Source organism: Oryctolagus cuniculus, chromosome 5, assembly GCF_964237555.1.
Source record: "Oryctolagus cuniculus chromosome 5, mOryCun1.1, whole genome shotgun sequence".
In the NCBI taxonomy this organism is placed as follows: domain Eukaryota; kingdom Metazoa; phylum Chordata; class Mammalia; order Lagomorpha; family Leporidae; genus Oryctolagus; species Oryctolagus cuniculus.
The window spans coordinates 103,407,814-103,427,552 of record NC_091436.1 but is presented as its reverse complement, the minus strand read 5'-3'; positions in this window follow the sequence as shown (position 1 = coordinate 103,427,552).

The window sequence follows — 19,739 nt, the reverse complement described above, 5'->3', positions numbered from 1 at the left end:
GGCTGACTTGAAGAATTCCAAGCTGGCTTACGTCTCCGCCTCGGCCTGCACTCGTGGCTTCATCCTCCCTAACATTTTTCTCTACCCGGTATGTTTCCCTAAGTTTTCTTCCAACAATATTCCTCCCTCATTTCTCCTGGCTTCTCCCCACAGTCCGTATCCGAGTCTAAGTTTCTTCTTGCTTTCACTTTAAATCCTAACTTCTTTCCCACAGTCCGTATCCAAGTCTATGCCTAGGCTTTCAATAGCTTCTTCCGGCACCTTTTCCGTCCGGCTTTTCCCTAGGCTCTTTGCTAGTCTCTCTCTCCGGTATTTTCCACTTCTTCCCGTTTCTTCCCTCCTAAGTTTCCTATCCGAGTCACGGCACCATTATGTCGCTCCCCCTCTTTGTGGAGGAATGACACAGGACCCTGCGCTGTTCTTTTGTCTGCTCGGCCCTCCCCAGGTTTGCTGCTGGTTCTTCCCGGGTTGGCTACCGTCCCTTCCACCTCCGTGGAAGGGCAGTTCCCCCTGCCACATTCCCCACTTCCGCGGGGCAGCGGCACACCGCCGGCCGGCTCTCTCGGGGGCTGCACAGGTGTTCCTCAGGTGTTCCCCTTAGATGTTCCTGGTGCATGCTGTCTCTCTCCTCCTCTATAGTCCTCTTCCGCCAATCCCAACTCGGCTGCCCACACGCCGAGTACGCTGCTCTCCTCCAATCAGGAGCAGGTCCTACAGTTTCTTGGTTGAACTGGAGGCAGCTGCGTAGAAGCTGTTACTCCCTTCTCAGCGCCATATTGTGGGAGAGCAGATGCATAGAATAAGTCTTAATTCCAGTAACAGTCTTAGTCCGAGTTGCTCCCCACAATAGACCAATGGAACAGAATAGAAATACCAGAAATCAATCCAAGCATCTACAACCAACTTATATTTGATCGAGGATCTAAAACCAATTCCTGGAGCAAGGACAGTCTCTTTAACAAATTGTTCTGGGAAAAATGGATTTCCACATGCAGAAGTATGAAGCAAAACCCCTACCTTACACCTTACACAAAAACCCACTCAAAATAGATTAAAGACCTAAATCTATGACCCAATACTATCAAATTATTAGAGAACATTGGGGAAACCCTGCAAGACATTGGCACAAGAAAAGAGTTCTTGGAAAACATGCCAGAGGCACAGGCAATCAAAGCCAAAATTAACAAATGGGATTACATTAAACTGAGAAATTTATGTACTGCAAAAGAAATACTCAGGAAAGTGAAGAGAAAACCCGACAGAATGGGAGAAATTATTTGCAGACTATGCAACTGATAAAGGATTACTAATCAGAATATATGAAGAGATAAGAAATCCCATAACAACAAAACAAACAACCCAGTTAAAAAAAGGGCAAATGACTTAAACAGACATTTTTTCTAAAGAAAAAACCCAAATGGCCAACAGATACATGAAAAAATGTTCAAGATCACTAGCTGTCAGGGAAATGCAAGTCAAAACCCCAATGAGATTTTACCTCACTCTAGTTAGAATGGTTTTCATATAGAAGTCAACAAATAATAAATGCTGGTGATGATGTGGGTAGAAAGGTACCCTAATCCACTGTTAGTGGGAATGTAAACTGGTATAGCCACTATGGAAGACAGTATGGATATACCTCAGAAATCTGAATACAGACCTACCATATGACCCAGCCGTCCCATTCTTGGGAATTTACCCAAGGGAAATGAAATCAGTGAATAAAAGTGTTATCTGCACCCCCATGTTTATTGCAGCTCAATTCACAATACCTAAGACATAGAATCAACCTAAATGCCTGTCTACTGAAGACTGGATTGAGTATGTGATATGTACACTATGGAATACTACACAGTGGTAAAAAGAATAAATTTGGTCATTTGCAACAAAAATGGATGAATTTGGAAAACATCATATTTAGTGAAATAAGGGAAAAATACCATATGTTCTCCCTGATCTGTGGTAACTAATAGAGCACTTAAAAGGATATCTGTAGAAGTGAAAATGACACTTCAAGAAGTGATGATTTGAGTAGCCCTTCTCTTGACTGTTGAGGAACAGTTTTTTTTTCCATACTATTTGTTGAACTCTTTACTTAACATAGAGTTAATCATATGTATATAAAGTCAGTTAAAATAGATATCAGTAAAAATGAGTGAGAAAAAATTTTTTGGCTTATGAATAAAAAGATAGAAACCATAACTGTGAATTCAAATCTGTCCTCATTGAAAATCTAAAATTTTCCCAGGGAAGATGTAATGCTACTAATCATGTTTCCTATAGAAGTCTGCAAGACTTCATTTCAAGATCATGCATTTGGTGAGTTTGTGTTTATTTCATAAAAATTCTGTGGCATAATGAAAGTAATGGATTAAAGATATCTTTCATCTTGGCCTTGCCTTAAATCAAAGCAATTTTGTCCCACTGCTAACATCTATAGCAATCTGGTACATTTAAAACTGTTGTGACCTTTCCTTGCAATTTCATTTCTTGAAGTTCTAAATTACTTTAATTTTAGTTCTGTGTTCATTTAACCTAACCAGATTTAATTCATTGGAATCTAAGAGGGGTAATCTTAATTAGTTGTTCCAAGGAAGGGAACTATGGCTGTGTAGAGATTTCTGCATGACTCAACTTGGGCCATTGTCTCAGTGCGCAACAGTCAGAGATGTAGGAATAATTGTCTTGCTTTTGACAAAATGGTTTAAAAATTACTCACTTTTATTGAACAGAATGTAAAGGGCACAGATATGTCAACTAAAAAAAAATATGGGCTTAGGTCAAGCACAGCTTTGCTTAAAAGATTATTGCAAGAGGAGAACAAGAGAGTTTTACAACAGGGAGAAGGCTCTAACTGTTAAGACTTGAAGCACCTCTTAGGCAGAAAGGGATTTCCCTCTGTAGAAAGAGTAAGCAAGGCTAGAGAGAACCCAATGCACATAGTGGAATAAACTCAGCATTTTGTTCTAATTGATTAGGGAAGCAAAACCGTTTAGTTGAATTATTTATGAGGCAAAGAGTAGCAACTTTGGAGGGTCTTTGGCTTTGTCATAAGGCAGAAGTAGAATTAAAGCTCACAATCAGCTAACTTCTCTCCAGCAGAAAGAATGTAGGAGACCTTTATATCAATCGTCTTCTAAATCATTCTGCATAGTAAATCATATCCCTATGCATTTTCTTACTCTGCAGAGCCTAGGCAGTGCCACAGAAATGCTATTAAATTGCCACTGGAAGGTTGAAAACTGAACGAACTCCTTGCTTCTCCAGCGGTGAGGTGTCCTACTCTGAATTGCCACTAGTCCTTTGGAACCACTGAAACTCATTTCCTTCAATACCAAGTAAGATTTTGTTATATTTTTTTCTCTTGACTTTAAAAAACAAGTACAATTTGTTTTTAAAGATTTGAGCCTAGAGTTACCAACAATGGGGAACAATGGGAACTAGCTTAGTGACACACAGTTGGCTGAGTATACATTCTTCAAAACCTTTCTCTCAGGTTATATGTGTCTGTAAATACTGAATTTCTCCAAGCCCTTCTCCACTCATCTGTAAACTAAAAATGACAATACTCTCCTCTCATGAGATTATAAGTAATACTTAAGACATTCTGTTTATATATATGCATACATACATGCATACATATACATAACATTTAATGAGCATCAATAACGCTAGCTGCTATTAAACAAAAGTATCATAATGAAGGGGATAGAGGGTTTTACTTTTATTTTTGTTATTTTTTAAATATTTTCTCCCTTAATTTGAATGTGCCCCTAGTTAAAATTCTTGATGTTTTGTTTTTTATTTTCCCGGGGGTGTTGTTGGTTACTTAATTTTGAATTCTGTGGGCTTTTTTTTTTGTTTTGTTTTTATTTTTTGTTTTTAAAATCCAGTAGAGGCATAAAGACAAAAATCATAGGGCATTCAGGATTTAATTTTCAAACCATTTCACTAACAAAATGTTAAATTTTATCCAAGAAAAAAGAGGGTACTCTTTGTTTAGAGGCAATAATGAAACAACAAAGGAATTTTTGTCAGGTTATTGAAAAGACATTTTCTGAGGTGAAAAACAGAACAAATCTTACATTAGAACACAATGTATTTGAATGGATTTAAATGCTTTGGCTATTAGGGCAAAGTAGACATAAATGCTCTTATAACTGCAATTTTGAATGATTTAATAGCACAAAAGGTAAAATAATAAAATTTGAAGGATAATTTTTTCTCATAAAGACCAAGTAAGAAAAATATTCACCATTAATTTCCAGTTAGTTTGCTTATAATGCTGCTTATTTTTCCTAGGATGAAAAAACCTCAGAAAAGCTTCTTAAGTGAATCATTGGGTTCCAATTTATTTTTCTGTCAGCCTTGCCATTCAATTAAAAATTATCTGCACATTTAATTTTCTGATTGAACATAGAAGTTATTTATACATGTCAAAATCTAGAAAATTCTTTGTAGTTTGCATTTCAGTGTTAAATGACAGTTACCACTAGCTTGATCTCCTAAAACCTAAGAAACCCCTCTAATAAAACATTATTACTGAAGTGTTCACTCTTGATAATAAAAGAATAAAAACTCAAAAGAGAATGTGTGGCCTTAAAATGATCAGCATCATGTAAGAAACTTGAATATCCACACGCATGGGGGAAACAGAACAAAGGAAGGAAGGAATCCAGGAACAAGCTCTCCAACCCTGTGCTCTTTCTATTGATAAAACCTCTTTCAGGGCATAAACTGCCTTAGGACTCATAACACCATCCTCTCCATTTGCACCTAGGATAATCCATCTGCAGTTATATAGCGTATTTACAAATTAGAGCAAAGAAGCGCAGTGTTACTTTTTGGTTGGTGGAGATTTTTGTTGGCTCAGGTGTCACATATTTGTAAGTGTATGTGACAACAGCCAGGATATTCTGGTGATACAGGCTCCATTCCAGGCATTCCGTTCCAGCACTTTCTTGCTACAGATGAGATACGGGTGTGGGTTGGCAGAATAATTTATTGGGAATGACAAAACCCTGATGACAACACACAAGGCCCAGGTTTATTGTCTATGAAGTCACTTTTAGTTATTATGATGCAATTTCAGAGTTGTCTATAATTAAGTATCAGATTAAAATCCTTGTGGAAATGATGCTTCATCTTATTGAACTGAATTTCTGGTTTTTGTTGTTGTTATTCTCTTTCACTTTATTTTCTTTCCCCAACAACAATCCCTTAGTTTCTATCTACCTGTATTTTATTACATTCCCTACTGCTATAAACCAATATTCCTAGTCTATTTTTCAGCAGTTCCATTAATTTGTTTATTTCGTATTCATATTCCCTAATAAAAATGCTAATTATGATCATATCTAACAGTGACTGCTGAGGCACCCTACCAAGTCCTTCCTACCTCCAACTGGACCAATTCACATTTATCATCATGGTTTGGTTTGTCAGCCAGAATGCAGTTTTCCCAACTGCTTTTCCTCGAAGCTGCTAAGCCCACTCTGGGAAATAAATCCAATTCATAAGACACTCTATCAATTATTCTAGCAAACCTCAGAAGCAGAGCCACATTATGCTTATTTGGCAATGTAATATTGTTGGGAAAGTGAAAAATATTGAAGATAAGATTGGATTTATTGTTACCTAGTCTCATAATACGATCGCTTTACTTACTGATTCTGTGTTTTCAGTTTTCTGTAATCATCTCTCTGAATATGAACTTCTCATGTTTGCCTATCTTTAATGAAAATGCAAATAATAAATCTTTCTGCATGAAATTCCTGCTTATTGCCGTCACCAAAATGTATTGAAAATTGAATCTGATCTCTTGACTTTATTTTAGTATTCTTGAGCATTCGTGTTGTTTTCCTAAATTCTATTTTGACAAATTATTTCATGCTCTAAATAATAAAAACTTGTTTATTGCTAATTGACTTAATGAATACAACCCACTTACTTTATTTTTTTAAAGATTTTATTTATTGATTTATTTGAAAGTCAGAGTTACACAGAGAGACGAGAGGCACAAAGAGAGAGAGAGAGTCTTCCATCCACTGGTTCACTCCCCAGATGGTTGCAACAGCCAGAGCTGCGCTGATCCAAAGCCAAGATCAAGGAGCTTCTTCCATGTCTCCCAGGTGGGTGCAAGGGCCCAAGGTCTTGGGCCATCTTCCACTGCTATCCCAGGCCATAGCAGAGAGCTGGATCAGAAGTGGAGCTGCTAGGACTAGAACCGGCGCCCATATGGGATGCTGGCACTGCAGGCCGTGGCTTTACACACTACAATCCAGCACCAGCCCCCAACCCACTTACTTAAAAAAAGTCTCCCTGTTCACTAAACATTCACTACCTTATTTACTAAAAACTTTTCATTTTTCAAAGATAACTTTAGTCTTCCAGATATGGCATTCACTTAGTTTTTTTTTAATGTTCTATTTTATAAGCTATACAGATACTGGAAAAATAATTCACTGTGCCACAAAGGAATGATTTGCTATAGAAGAAAAATGCATTCAGTCTTTAAGTAAAACTATAGGCTTGTTGAAATCAGAATATACCCACTTTTCTTAGGAAATTCTGAACCACTCTACCATTTTCTTCAACCATTTTTCTCCTTCTCTTCTGTTTATCCAGAGACAAACAATTCCTTTTTATTTGCACAAATATGCCACTCTGAGTGTCATTTCCAATCTCTATCAGCTGTAGTCCTTGTGTATATCAGCTCTACTAATGCAATTCAGTGTTTCCAATAGCGCTGCCATGAAAGTGATTTCTTGTTGAACCCACAGCCACAGATAAAGCAATTCTGAAAAGATGTACCACCAGGAGTTCAAAAGCAGCTCTGGTTTTCCTCATAGAACTTTACCTCCTTTTATCTGAGTTTTGTAACTACAGTTTGGAAGCAAGACCTGTTGTGCTCACTTACACAAATCCATCCTAGTTGTTATCAGGTTGTTAAATAACACCTGCCCCTCTACAATATCGTTCCAATTTCAGTTACCACAGTATTTCAACTGTGACTGATTCTATAAAGTACTAATGTCACTGCTAGCTTTACAGCCCACAAATCACTAGGCAGATAACAGATGTGCATCACGACCAGTGAACAATCACATGACTCCTATCAAAGTCTAAATGTGCGTGGTCCCTGTCTAAACGTCACTGAGTTCACACAGAGCAACACGTGCTCTTGCGTTGCCTCTGTGTGCTGCTCCTTTGTTTTAAGTCCGTACGACATATTACAAACTAGAATAATTGAAAGAGTTGAACAATAGAAATGAGAATAATGACTCTGGCAGTGAAATGGAAATCTAACTGTAGTGGAGCTACAGCTGACTGTGGGACTGTTCACACTGTCCCCAAGGCGCAGACTCTGGTTGTGCCACTGGAGAACCAGGAAAGGTGAAGCTATGGAGGACGCAGTCATGAAGAACAGGATGACTGTGTCCCAGAGGAAATGATGCTGCCAAACACTTCTTATAAAAGGGTTTTTAATTTTTTTATTAACATAAAGTGAACAGATCTCCTGCATTCCATAGGTATAGTTCCAAGGAGACAACCACACTTCCCTCATTCTCCTGTTCCCCCCAAATCCCCCTCCCTTCCTCTCTCCCCTCTCTACATCAGTTTTTGCAAAGACATAATTTTAATCCAGTCTATATTCACGGACTTAATTTGCCACTAATCATAATATTCAATAAGTAAAAAATAAGAAGACCACAGGAATTGTTGGTGATATTTCATAACATTGAAAGAATAAACCATAAAGTGTTGTTTCTGAAGAAACCAGTGTGACAATTGGCCAAGGCATAGAAAAATGCTCAGTGTGTATCATTAGCTACATGATAACAATGCAAGCACTGTTCAAGTTACCCTGTATACATTTTTACAAAGAAATAAGATACTTTAATTATTAATGGTTACAATATTTTAAACAGCAGTGTGTTAAATAAATATCATTATTTTACATTTTAAAAGGTATCCCAAGTATACTTAAAAGCAATAGTTGCAGAGTTAGTAATATTTTGACAACAATTTCTAATGGTCATGGAATAATACTAAATTTCACTAATTGTTAACTGATAGATTTGCATGCTTTCATCTTGCATAGGCATTTAATATTCTTTCACTATTGTGCAAAGTTTAGGACTACCTATAACAAAAAAAATTAAATATATTTTTAAACATCAATAGCCACTGGAGATTTATTTTTAAATTGAGAAAAGAGGGCTTTGGTTATGATGTCCTCATGGGCATTCAATTTTAATGTTTCAACACAAAATAGCATATTCCAAGTGTAATTTCTCACACTTCCTCCTCAGAATCTTAATCTAAATGCTGCGCAGGTTCTGATTTTCTTCCTTCCTGTACAAAGCTCAAGTAGCTCACACTTCTGATAACAAAGTTGTGTATTGTTCTCAGATGAGTGCAGATGTCTACATCACCCAGGAAACCAGAGATGCAACTCTAAAAGGAACTCTCAAGGGCTTACAATTGACTGAGTTCCATTGGATGCTGGTGCTGAATTGCGCCAAGAGAGCTCTATGTACACACTTTTGAGCCGAACCATGGTTGTTCAAAGACTGGAAGAGGTTTGGCAATTCATGGGGAAAAAAGAGCTCAGAGGAGTTGATGGAATCTTTTTCTCAGATTTGCAGATTGTCTAAATTAAACTTGCCACTCAAAGTATGAACACAGATTGTCTCTTGTTTATTCAGAAACTTAGAATGGCCCAAAAGAAAGTGACTGCCAAAGGGACAGAGTCACTAGAACAGAACAAGATGTCCCCATCCTGCGATACTTTTTGATTCCAAAGAATGTCATTTGGAACCCCAAATGCATTTTCTTCTATGCTCACTGTAACACATCATGGACAGGACAGCCACAGAAACCTACTTCACTCAAAGTGCAGCTCAATTGTGGTGATCATTATGTGGCAGTAATCCTACATTTTTCTAAAGGTTATTTATTCAACAAGATCAAAACAAGGAATATAGTCAGAGCCCTGGAAAGGCATAAGTAGTCTACAGAATCTGTCTTTAACATGTTATTTTGATTAGGAAACCTAGGGAACAATAAAAAATATGACATAACTACACCACCTACAGATAACTGTTTATTATTTTAATGCACGTTTTCTAGCATTTGTTTATATGCAAACATGTGTGTGTGAATGTGCATAGTGACATTTTTAACAAAAGTATGATGGTAATATGAATTTTGTTTTGAAATCTGCTTTTCTTACTTAATACATTACAGCTACTATAGTAATATATATCTACATCATATTTATGAAGGGCTTTATTTGTTAGGTAACTACAGCAGAACTTACAAAGCAAACTTTATTTTGGACATTGTTATCAGCTGAAGGTTTCCTACCTCCCTTCCCCCACCCACATTAGTGGTGGATCCTTTGGGGAAGTGAATTAGCAGAGCATCATGAATGGGCCTAGAGCCCTTATAAAAGAGACCCCAGGGACCTGTGTTGCTCTCCCACTATGTGAGAATAGAGGTAGAGGGCACCATCAATGAGAAAGGGGCTCTCATCTGATACTGAAGCTAAAATCCTCCTGATTTTGGACTTTCGTTTCTCCTAAACTGTGAGAAATAGATTTCTACTACTTGTAAGTCACCAACTTTATGATATTTTTCTGTAGCAGCCTAAATGGACTAAGACAGGCATTTATATTCTTTTCTTATTTTTGCATAAGTACATGTATGTGTTTCATTGAATATCTTCACATATGGAGAGGCTCCATAAAAAGTTAGTGGAAAAATGGAATTAAATGATAATGAGCAGGCCGGCGCTGTGGCATAGCTGGTAAAGCCGCTGCCTGCAGTGGTGGCATCCCATATGGGTGCTGGTTAGAGTCCTGGTTGCTCCTCTTCTGATCCAGCTCTCTGCTATGGCCTGGGAAAGCAGTAGAAGATGGCCCAAGTCCTTGGGTCCCTGAACTTGCGTGGGAGACCCAGAAGAAGCTCCTGGCTCCTGGCTTCATATTGGCGCAGCTCTAACTGTTGCTGCCAACTGGGGAGTGAACCAGCAGTTGGAAGACCTCTCTTGCTCTTTGCCTCTCCTTCTCTCTGTGTGTAACTCTGACTTTCAAATAAATAAATAAATCTTTAAAAAAAATAATGAGCATTTCCCATGAACTTTTTGAATCTTCGTTGTAGGAAACCTCTGCTTAAATTGCTAATATTAAATTGTTAAGAAAAACAGAATATTGCATTGAGTGATTTTGTTGTATATCTTTACAAAAATGCCTTTTATAAAAGTTGTACTCCCTTATATTCCAATCACACTGTGTGAGAGTAATTTAAAAAGCTCAAGGTCTCCCACATGAGTGCAGGAACCCAGGGACTTGGGCCATCTTCTACTGCTTCCTCAGGCCATAGCAGAGAGCTGGATGGGAAGTGCAGCAGCCGGGACTTAAATCAGTGCCCATATGGGATGACAGCACTGTAAGTTGCAGCTTTACCTGCTACACTGCAGTGCTGGCCGCTCCAGCATTTAGTTTTATAGGAAAGACAAATGCTGGTCTGGTTTTGTGGTCTTTTGTCAGGTTTTCTAACTGGATGCTTAAAAGAAAGAAAATGCATTTGGGGTTCCAAATGACATTCTTAGGAATCAAAAAGTATCGCAGGATGGGGACATTAAAAATTTATTTTGGTGCCAAAATTATTTGAAATCTATGCATGGTTATTTTATAATATGCATTTGCCATGACCTTGTTGAAGGCCCCTCAAATGCATGGATTTTTAAACTTTTTGCACTAAATTAAATTAAATTTTTGAAATTTTTTTGATTTTTATGATATATTGTAGCACTTAGATAACTATATTTGCCCATTTGCCTTCCAGCTCAATACTCTATTTTTTGGTGATAATAAAGGCAATTAGATTAGTAGATTAGTGGAAGATCACCTTGGTAGTGTGGAGGTGTGCTTTCAGGTTTTGTTAGAACAGGCCTGCTTTGATTTTTCCCTTTTTCCTGAAATATAGCTCTTATTGTTAAGGTATGGCTCTCCAGATTCTTTGGAAAGCCTGGGGTGCTTTTAAAAAACTGTTCATTAAATTGGTGGGAATCAAGCTTCTAACTCTATATTTCCAGCATCCAGGCACCTTCTAAGATTTCTGTGCAGTGTTAAAGGCCTTGCAGCTGTTTTCCTCCTGGGTGCTTTCAAGGCATGTCGGTGCAGTGCTGGAGTCAGCCAGGATTTGAGAGGTTTGCACACAGAGTTTGGAGCTCCCCCTTGTGTCTCTCTTCTTTCTGGGATTCCTCTACCCTTGGTTTCTAACAATATGTCCACACCCAGCTGCAAAGAATGTATGGAAAATGGAGTGTTCATTCCAGGTGCTATACAGGCAAATTAGATTAACTGGTGGCCATATTTACATTTTCATTCTATTTTAACACATTTATTTATCAAAGTAAAAAATAATGTTTATTAATATCCACATGCAATCTGAAAGATTAATATACCTTTATTTCCTCTTCTCATCTCCCAATTTTTGTTTAAATAAGCTGTCTTTCAAAAAAATCTAGATTATGTTTTGGTTTTGGATATTGCATAGTTCTTAATTAAATGTTACACATTTGAAATCTAAAGTAAGGTATATTAATCATTTATGGCCGCATTTTTCTATGTCTAATTTTTAATTAACACTTTTTCTACAATACTTTCAGGAAAGGTAAACAGATAAAGCATTTCATGAGTTGTTGTTTTCCTGAAAATATATCCTTGTTTCTTCAGCAGTGAACAATGGCTTCTCAGGGATTGTAGATTTTTCTGTCTTGACTCTGTTGACATTTGTTCCCTGTCTTCTAGTATTTAAGCTTTTTTAAAATATAGATTTATGTATTTGAAAAGCAGAGTTACAGAAGAAGAGGCAGCGAGAGACAGAGGGAGAGTTCTTCCATCAGTTGGTTCACTCCCTAAATGGCTGCAATGGCCAGGGCTAGGTGGATCCAAAGCCAGGAGCCTGGAGCTTCCTCTGGGTCTCCCACGTGAGTGCAGGAACCCAGGGACTTGGGCCATCTTCTACTGCTTCCTCAGGCCATAGCAGAGAGCTGGATGGGAAGTGCAGCAGCCGGGACTTAAATCAGTGCCCATATGGGATGACAGCACTGTAAGTTGCAGCTTTACCCGCTACACTGCAGTGCTGGCCGCTCCAGCATTTAGTTTCATAGGAAAGACAAATGCTGGTCTGGTTTTGTGGTCTTTTGTCAGGTTTTCTAACTGGATGCTTAAAAGATTTAATACTTGTTTTTGAAATTTGTTTTACTGAAAAACATTTCTTTCCCTTAATGTTGTCTTCATTTTATGCATTATGAAGACCAAGTGTTTTTAAATTATACACTAAACATTGAAGATGACACATTATAGAACTTTTTAAGCACTATTATGATTTTTTGTTTTCCTCTTAACTGCTATTTAACTGTATCCAAATTATTTATTTTGAAATAATTTTTAATAATTTGATATTTTCTTTTGATTTCTTGAGTTTTAAAATGACATTTTTGATGGTATTTTCCAATGGTTCCGTATCATCAAAATAATTTAATGTACTTATTTTGAAAAATAGATATAGTGCAGTCCAACTCCAAACATACCAAGCCAGCACCTCTGGGGAGAGAGTAATGGGAACAATTTAAAACAAGCATGTGGATGACAGTCACACATTCATTTGGGAAATGGTTCATGTATTTTTTCTTATGCCTGTATTTGATTTTCTGTCTCTATCCTCCACGTTGTTTATGCTGTTTCTTTTTTTTTTTTTTTTAGATTTATTTATTTACTTGAAAATCTGAGTTACACGGAAAGAGGAGAGGCAGAAAGAGAGAGAAAAACAGAGAGAGAGAGGTCTTCCATTTGCTGGTTCACTCTTCAATTGGCTGCAATGGCTGGAGCTGTGCTGATCTGAAGCCAGGAGCCTCTTCTGGGTCTCCCACACAGGTGCAGAGGCCCAAGCACTTGGGCCATCTTCTACTGCTTTACCAGGCCGTAACAGAGAGTTGGATCAGCAGTGGAGCAACCAGGACTTGAACTGGTGCCCATATGGCACCGCCAGCACTGCAGGTGGAAGCTTTATCAGCTATGCCACAGCGCTGGCCCTAATGCTTTGTTTCTTGTAATAACCCTTTCATTTTCTTTCCCTGTGTTCTCTGGCAATTTCCTAGTCTGTTCTTCTAATTAATTTATTTCTTTTCTTTTCTTTTTTCTTTTCTTTTTTTTTTTTTTTTTTTTTTTTGGATAGGCAGAGTGGACAGTGAGAGAGAGAGACAGAGAGAAAGGTCTTCCTTTTACTGTTGGTTCACCCCTCAATGGCCTCTACAGCCGGCACACCGTGCCAATCTAAAGCCAGGAGCCAGGTGCTTCTGCTGGTTTCCCATGCAGGTGCAGGGCCCAAGCACTTGGGCCATCCTCCACTGCACTCCCGGGCCACAGCAGAGAGCTGGCCTGGAAGAGGGGCAACCAGGACAGAATCCAGTGCCCCAATCAGGACTAGAACCCAGAGTGCTGGCACCGCAGGCAGAGGGTTAGCCTAGTGACCCACGGCACCGGCCCATTTATTTGTTTTTTGTACAATCTAATATATGTTCAATTATTTTATTGTCTTTTTTCAAATTCAGTAATGATTAGACACTTCAAATTAATCTTTCCTAATTTCTAATTATTTTGTTTATATAAATGCAAGTTCATTTTGAATCTTTTTAAGTAGGAACACAAGTTTCTTGAGTTTTCTAAAAGGTAGTAATTTGTCTTGAGCAAGTCAGTTCCACTGGGGCCATTTTCTCTGACTCACTTTCTCTCTTTGAACTCTGGAATCATTTCACACCATCATGTACAGTGATTTATATTGTGCTTAAAATTATTAGACTTTCCCACTGTTGCAAATGCATTCATGTCTTTTCTAAGACAAAATGAGGAAAGGGAATATTGGAGCTTTGTGCAGTTATTGCCTGAGTAGAAAAAGAAGGAACATCAACTAAGTAGAAAAAGATAGTTACAAAGGAAAAATTTAAAGAAATGTATTTGTTTATTTGAATGTCAGAATTACAGAGAGGGAGAAATGGAAAGAGAGGGATCTATTTATTTGAGACGCAGAACTACAGATAGAGAAAGGGAGTGACCGAGAGAGAGGTCTTCCATCATGTGAATGCAGAAGCCTTGCAGGTAGACGGGGTTTTGATGGCTGTGCTGAAGATCTTTATACTCTTCTAAGAGCAATGGGAAGCTAGAGGAGAATTGTAAAGAGGGATGGACATAGTTAGTCTTGTGTTTGCGAGAACTTTCTGAAATCATGAGAGTAGAATTGCAACATCTACTCCCTTGCTGAATTCCCTGTGACTCCCTCTTACATTTAGCCATGGCCCTTCAGAGCTGTGACTGTGATTACTACAAGGGATAACATCTACTTTTGCCCAAGAAGACTTTTCCTAAATATATGTCATATATCTTTATTTATATCTATATTTATATGTTATATATATATTATTGTGGGCTGTATTGAGCTTTCTTTGCAAGCTTTTACTGTGGGTTATATTGAACTTCCTCAATCTGACCCTCTCTTGACCACATCTTGAGGATACAGGGCTTAGTTACAGTAAGTTTTCCAGCTCCTATTTGGGTTTTATTCAGTGAATTTTGAATATTTCTTTCACAATTTCATAATTTCAAAAGCAATTAGTGGGGAAGGAGGAAGAGAACTTAAATACATGGTCCTTACATTTTCTTCTGAGGCTGAAATAACTTGTATATTGACAATGTTTTTATTTTTAGATATAATAATCTGGTTATCTAGTACCCCAGATTTGGTATGGTAGTATCAAATTTTAAAAGGATAGGTCTTAGGGAATGAGGTTTCCTACAGATATGATTTCATGATGCAAAAAGATATTAAATATGTACTCATTAATTGCAACATTCTAAGAATACAAATGAAAATAACCCAAATGTTCATGTATGGAGTAAATCATGCTACACTCATACAAGGCAATAAAATACAGCTAAAAAAGAAAGTCATACTGATGTTAAAAGGTATCTAGAATCAAATCTCCAATATCTGATTCTGTGAACAACTCAATTCAGAATAGTGTAAAAATGCAGATGGCAAAATAGATAACCATGTCGGTTAGCATTTCATTATTTTTAAGGCAATACCGGAAGGATATACAAGAAAAGGATAAAATGATTATAGCAGATGGAAAGAAACAGTGGTAGGAGCAAAAATTCTCAGCATAAACATTTTTATATAATTTTAATGTTTGAAATATGTATAAGAATTACTGACTTAAAATAAGTTAATGTAAACTTAAAAACTTAAAAGAATTAGATAGAAATTCTCGAGGAAAAATCTAAGAGTACTGCTTTTTTTCTAACAAACAATAAAGATCAATCTTTTAGCTGTTGAGCTGATAAGTCATCCAATTCTAGTCTGTTTAGGTTTTTAACTGAAAATTGGCATTTACATAAGAGTTTCTAAAATTTTTATTTGGGATTGTATCTGATGTGTTACTATTTAAGCAACCATGTCAATTGCTGCTTGCACCACTCTATAAAGAAATCACTAAGGTTTCAGAAAAGCAACAAGGTTAGGCAAAACAAAAGCAGACTTGGTTAATGTACTTCAAGTGTAACAATTGTACCAGTCTCCGCCTCATGTTTCCAAAAGAAAGGTCTTTAATACATTTGTTTTATTTTTCCATATGCCAAGTTTCACATGCTGTGATGGGATTTCCAAATAGTCATGTACATTCTTAAAAACAGCTTCTCCAGATGGCAGTGTAAAATGTTGAGACATAAAGTCCTATCTTGGTCCCAAACTGTATAAATTAAAGGAATATTGATCTTAAAATACTGGTGCAGTAAATAATTGAAGCTTTAGCCTGCACTGGCTACTGGCATAGTTAGAAGTTTTGTCTTCGTAATGGTCTCCCAGGCAAGCCCTTAAGCAGTCAAGCCCATTAACTCTTTATAGAAATCAACTTTGTCAACTTATTGACAGATTTCTTTAAGCACAGGGCTCTTTTTTGAGGCTGATTACTTGCTCTGGCATAGTGATGACACAGTGCACCGTATTATCTGAATACTCATTTAAAGAAGCTATAAACACCTGCCTACAAGATGAATGCAGGTGCAAAAAATGGCACAGTTTTCTTACTGTCTCTTATTTTTCTGTTATTTGTACTAGTCTCTAGTCAAAAATAGAGTATTCATTGGAGAAATGGAATAACTGGAATTTAGTGGTATAACTTGCCTTACCATAACACCACCAATATTTTTTTCATTAACAACATGAAAACAGTCTTAATTGTATAAAAGATACTTAGAAGATGATATTTTGTGAGTGCTTCATTTTTATTTATTAATATATAGAAACCAAAGTCCATGAATTTCATAGATAAAATTCTAAGAATACAATATTTTCCTCCCTCTCTCCCTCCCTCTTCCTTCCTTTCCTTTAAAAAAAAAAAGATTTATTTATTTATTTGAAAAGCAGAGTTACAGAGGGGAGTGGAGAGAGAGAGAGAGAGGGAGAGAGAGAAAGAGAGACAAACAGACACAAAGGTCTTCCAACTGCTGGCTTCCTCCCAAAATGGAGGCAATAGCTGAATCAGCACCAATCTGAAGCTGGGAGCCAGGAGCTTTTTCTGGGTCTCCCAAGCAGGTGCAGGGGCCCAAGGACTTCAGTCACCGTCCACTGCTTTCCCAGACCATACTTGAGAGTTGGTTCAAAAATGGAGCAACCAGGACTCGAACTGGCACCCATATGGGATGCTGGCACTGCAGGTGGCAACTTTACCTGCTACACCACAGCGCCAGCCCCTCTTCCTTTCCTTTTAATTTTTTGTGGTAATATACTTTCAATCTACCTTGTAATGACAGGCTCAATGCTCATCTAAACAAAGAGCTCTACAAGTAAAAGGTGGATAGACCACTGTTCCACAGGGGTATAAATAAGGGTTGTAAAAAACATTCAAATCACAAAATGTCAGTTTAACTCAACATACATTAAGGGTTTTTTTTTTGTTTTTTTGGTACTGTATTTTTTAGCTACAACCAAACAGAGAAAACACAATAGTATTTGTCTTTTGGGTTCTGGTTTATCTCATTAAGCACAACAAACTCCAGTTGTTGCATCTATTTTGTTGCATGAGACAGAATTTCATTTTTTTTCACAGCTGAGTAATACTCCATTGCGGATATATACCAAATTTCATTATCTAGTCATCAGCTGATGGCTGGATGCATTCCATATCTCAGCAATTGTGAGTTGAGCAGCTATAAATGTGGGGATACACATAACTCTTTCATATGCTGACGTTATTTCCTTTGGGTACAGTCTCAAGACAGGGATGGCTGGATCATCTGATAGATCTGTTTTCAGATCTCTGAAGAATCTTCATATCGTCTTCCACAAGGACGATTCTACTTGTTTACATTTCTACCAACAATGTATCAGGATACTTTTTTCTCCACATCCTTACCAGAAGTTTTGATTTTTGGATGACAGCCCTTCTAATTGTGGTGAGGTGAATCTCATTGTGGGATTAATTTTCATTTCTTTGATGGCTGGCAATCCTAAGCATTTTTTTATGTGTCTGTTGGCCATTTGAATTTCTTCTTCTGAAAAATGTCTGCTCAAGTCCTTTGCCCATTTCTTAAGTGGATTCTTTATTTTGTTGTTGAGTTTCCTGAGCTTTTTACAGATTCTGGATATTAATCCTTTATCAGTTGCATCTTCACTTTTTTTTTATTTGACAGGTAGAGTTATAGACAGTGAGAGAGAGACAGAGACAGAGAGAAAGGTCTTCCTTCCTTTGGTTCACCCCTGAAATAGCTGCTACAGCTGGTGCTACGCCCATCAGAAGCCAGGAACCAGGTGCTTCCTCCTGGTCTCCCACGCAGGTGCAGGGGCCCAAGCACTTGGGTCATCCTCCACTGCCTTCCCGGGCCACAGCAGAGAGCTGGACTGGAAGAGGAGCAACCGGGACTAGAACCCAGTGCCCATATGGGATGCCGTCGCCAGAGGTGGACCACGGTGCTGGCCCCATCTCTTCACTTTTTTGAGTGTTTCTTTTTTTGTACCGAAGTTTCTTAGCTTGATATAATCCCATTTATCTATTTTTTGATTAATTGCCTGTGCATCTGGGGTCTTTTCCATGAAGCATTTGCCTACACCATTGTATGGCGGTGTTCCTCTCCATGTTCCTCTAGTAATTTGATGGTTTAAGGTCTTAGGTTTAGGTTCTTGATCCATCATGATTTGTTTTGTATATTGGGTGTGAAGTAGGATTCTTGTTTCATACTTCTGCATGTGTAGATCCAGTTTCCTCAGCACCATTTGTTGAAGAGACTGTCCTTTCTCCAAATATGGATTTCAGCTCAGTTGTTAAAGATTAGTTGATTGCAGATGCATGGATTGATTTTTGAGGTTTCCCTTCTGTTCCTTTGGTCTACATGTCTGTTTTTTGTGCCAGTTCTAGGCTGTTTTGATTATAACTGCCTTTTATTGTGTCTTGAAGCCTAGTACCGTGAGGCCTCCAGCTTTTTTGCTGTTGTTCAAGATTGCTTTAGGATTCGGGGTCTCTTGTGTTGCCATATGAATTTTTGGATTACTTTTTCTAGACCTAAGAAGAATGTCCTTGGTATTTGTATTGGAATCACATTGAATCTGTAAATTGCTTTGGGTAGTATGGATATTTTGATGATATTAATTCTTCCAATCTATAATCATGCAAGATTTTTCCATTTTTGGTGTGTCTTCTTCTATTTCTTTCTTTAATGTTTTATAATTTTCATTGTAGAGATTTTTCACAACCTTAGTTAAATTTATCCCAAGGTGTTAAATTTTTTGTAGTTATTGTGAATGGGACTGATAGGAGGTGACATTTTAAGCAAAAAAAAAAAATTGGAGCACAACATTATAATTTTTCAGACTAAATAGTGATAGCCCATTCTGCTGAAAAATATTTGCAGCTTTAATTTGAAATCACTTATTAGTGAAAACTAAAAATGGTAGTACATCAATATATAGAAGATTAAGACATTATTTCACAATATTTAGCATACAGAAAAACATTTCTTTTTGTGATGGAAGTTTTCTTCAGATAGCATTTGCAGTGCACTGAATGTTTGTGTACCCTCAAATTCATAAGTTGAAATCTTAGCTCTCAAGGTGGTGATATTAGGGTGTAGAGTCTCGGGAGAAAATTAAGCCATCAGAATTAGGTCGTTAGAGCCCTCAAAAATGGGATTAGTGCCCTTATAAATGGGATTCTGGAGAGATCTCTGGTCCTCTTTCCACCTTGGGAGGATACAATGAGAAATCTTCTGTATGCAGCCCAGAAGAGGGCCTGACAAGACCTGACCATGGCACTTTGATCTCAGACTTCCAGCCTCCAGAACTGAGAAATACATTGCAATTTTGTAACTCTCCCATTCTACTACAGCAGGCCAAACTAATACTTTTTTCCTGCCTTCTTTTAAACAAGGAGCATAGGCTGGAAATAAAGAAATCAAAACAAAATTATGGGAAGGGAATCTGACGCAAATAAACTCATTGAATCAAGATCAGAAATAGCCGAGTCCAGCATTATGGCATAGTGGTCTAATGCAGCATAGTGATGCTGCATCCCATATTGCAGCACCAGTTTTTCAAGCCCCAGCTGCTCTGCTTCTGATCTAGCTCCCTACTAATGTGCCTGGGAAAGCAAAGAAAGATGCCCAAGTGCTAGGACC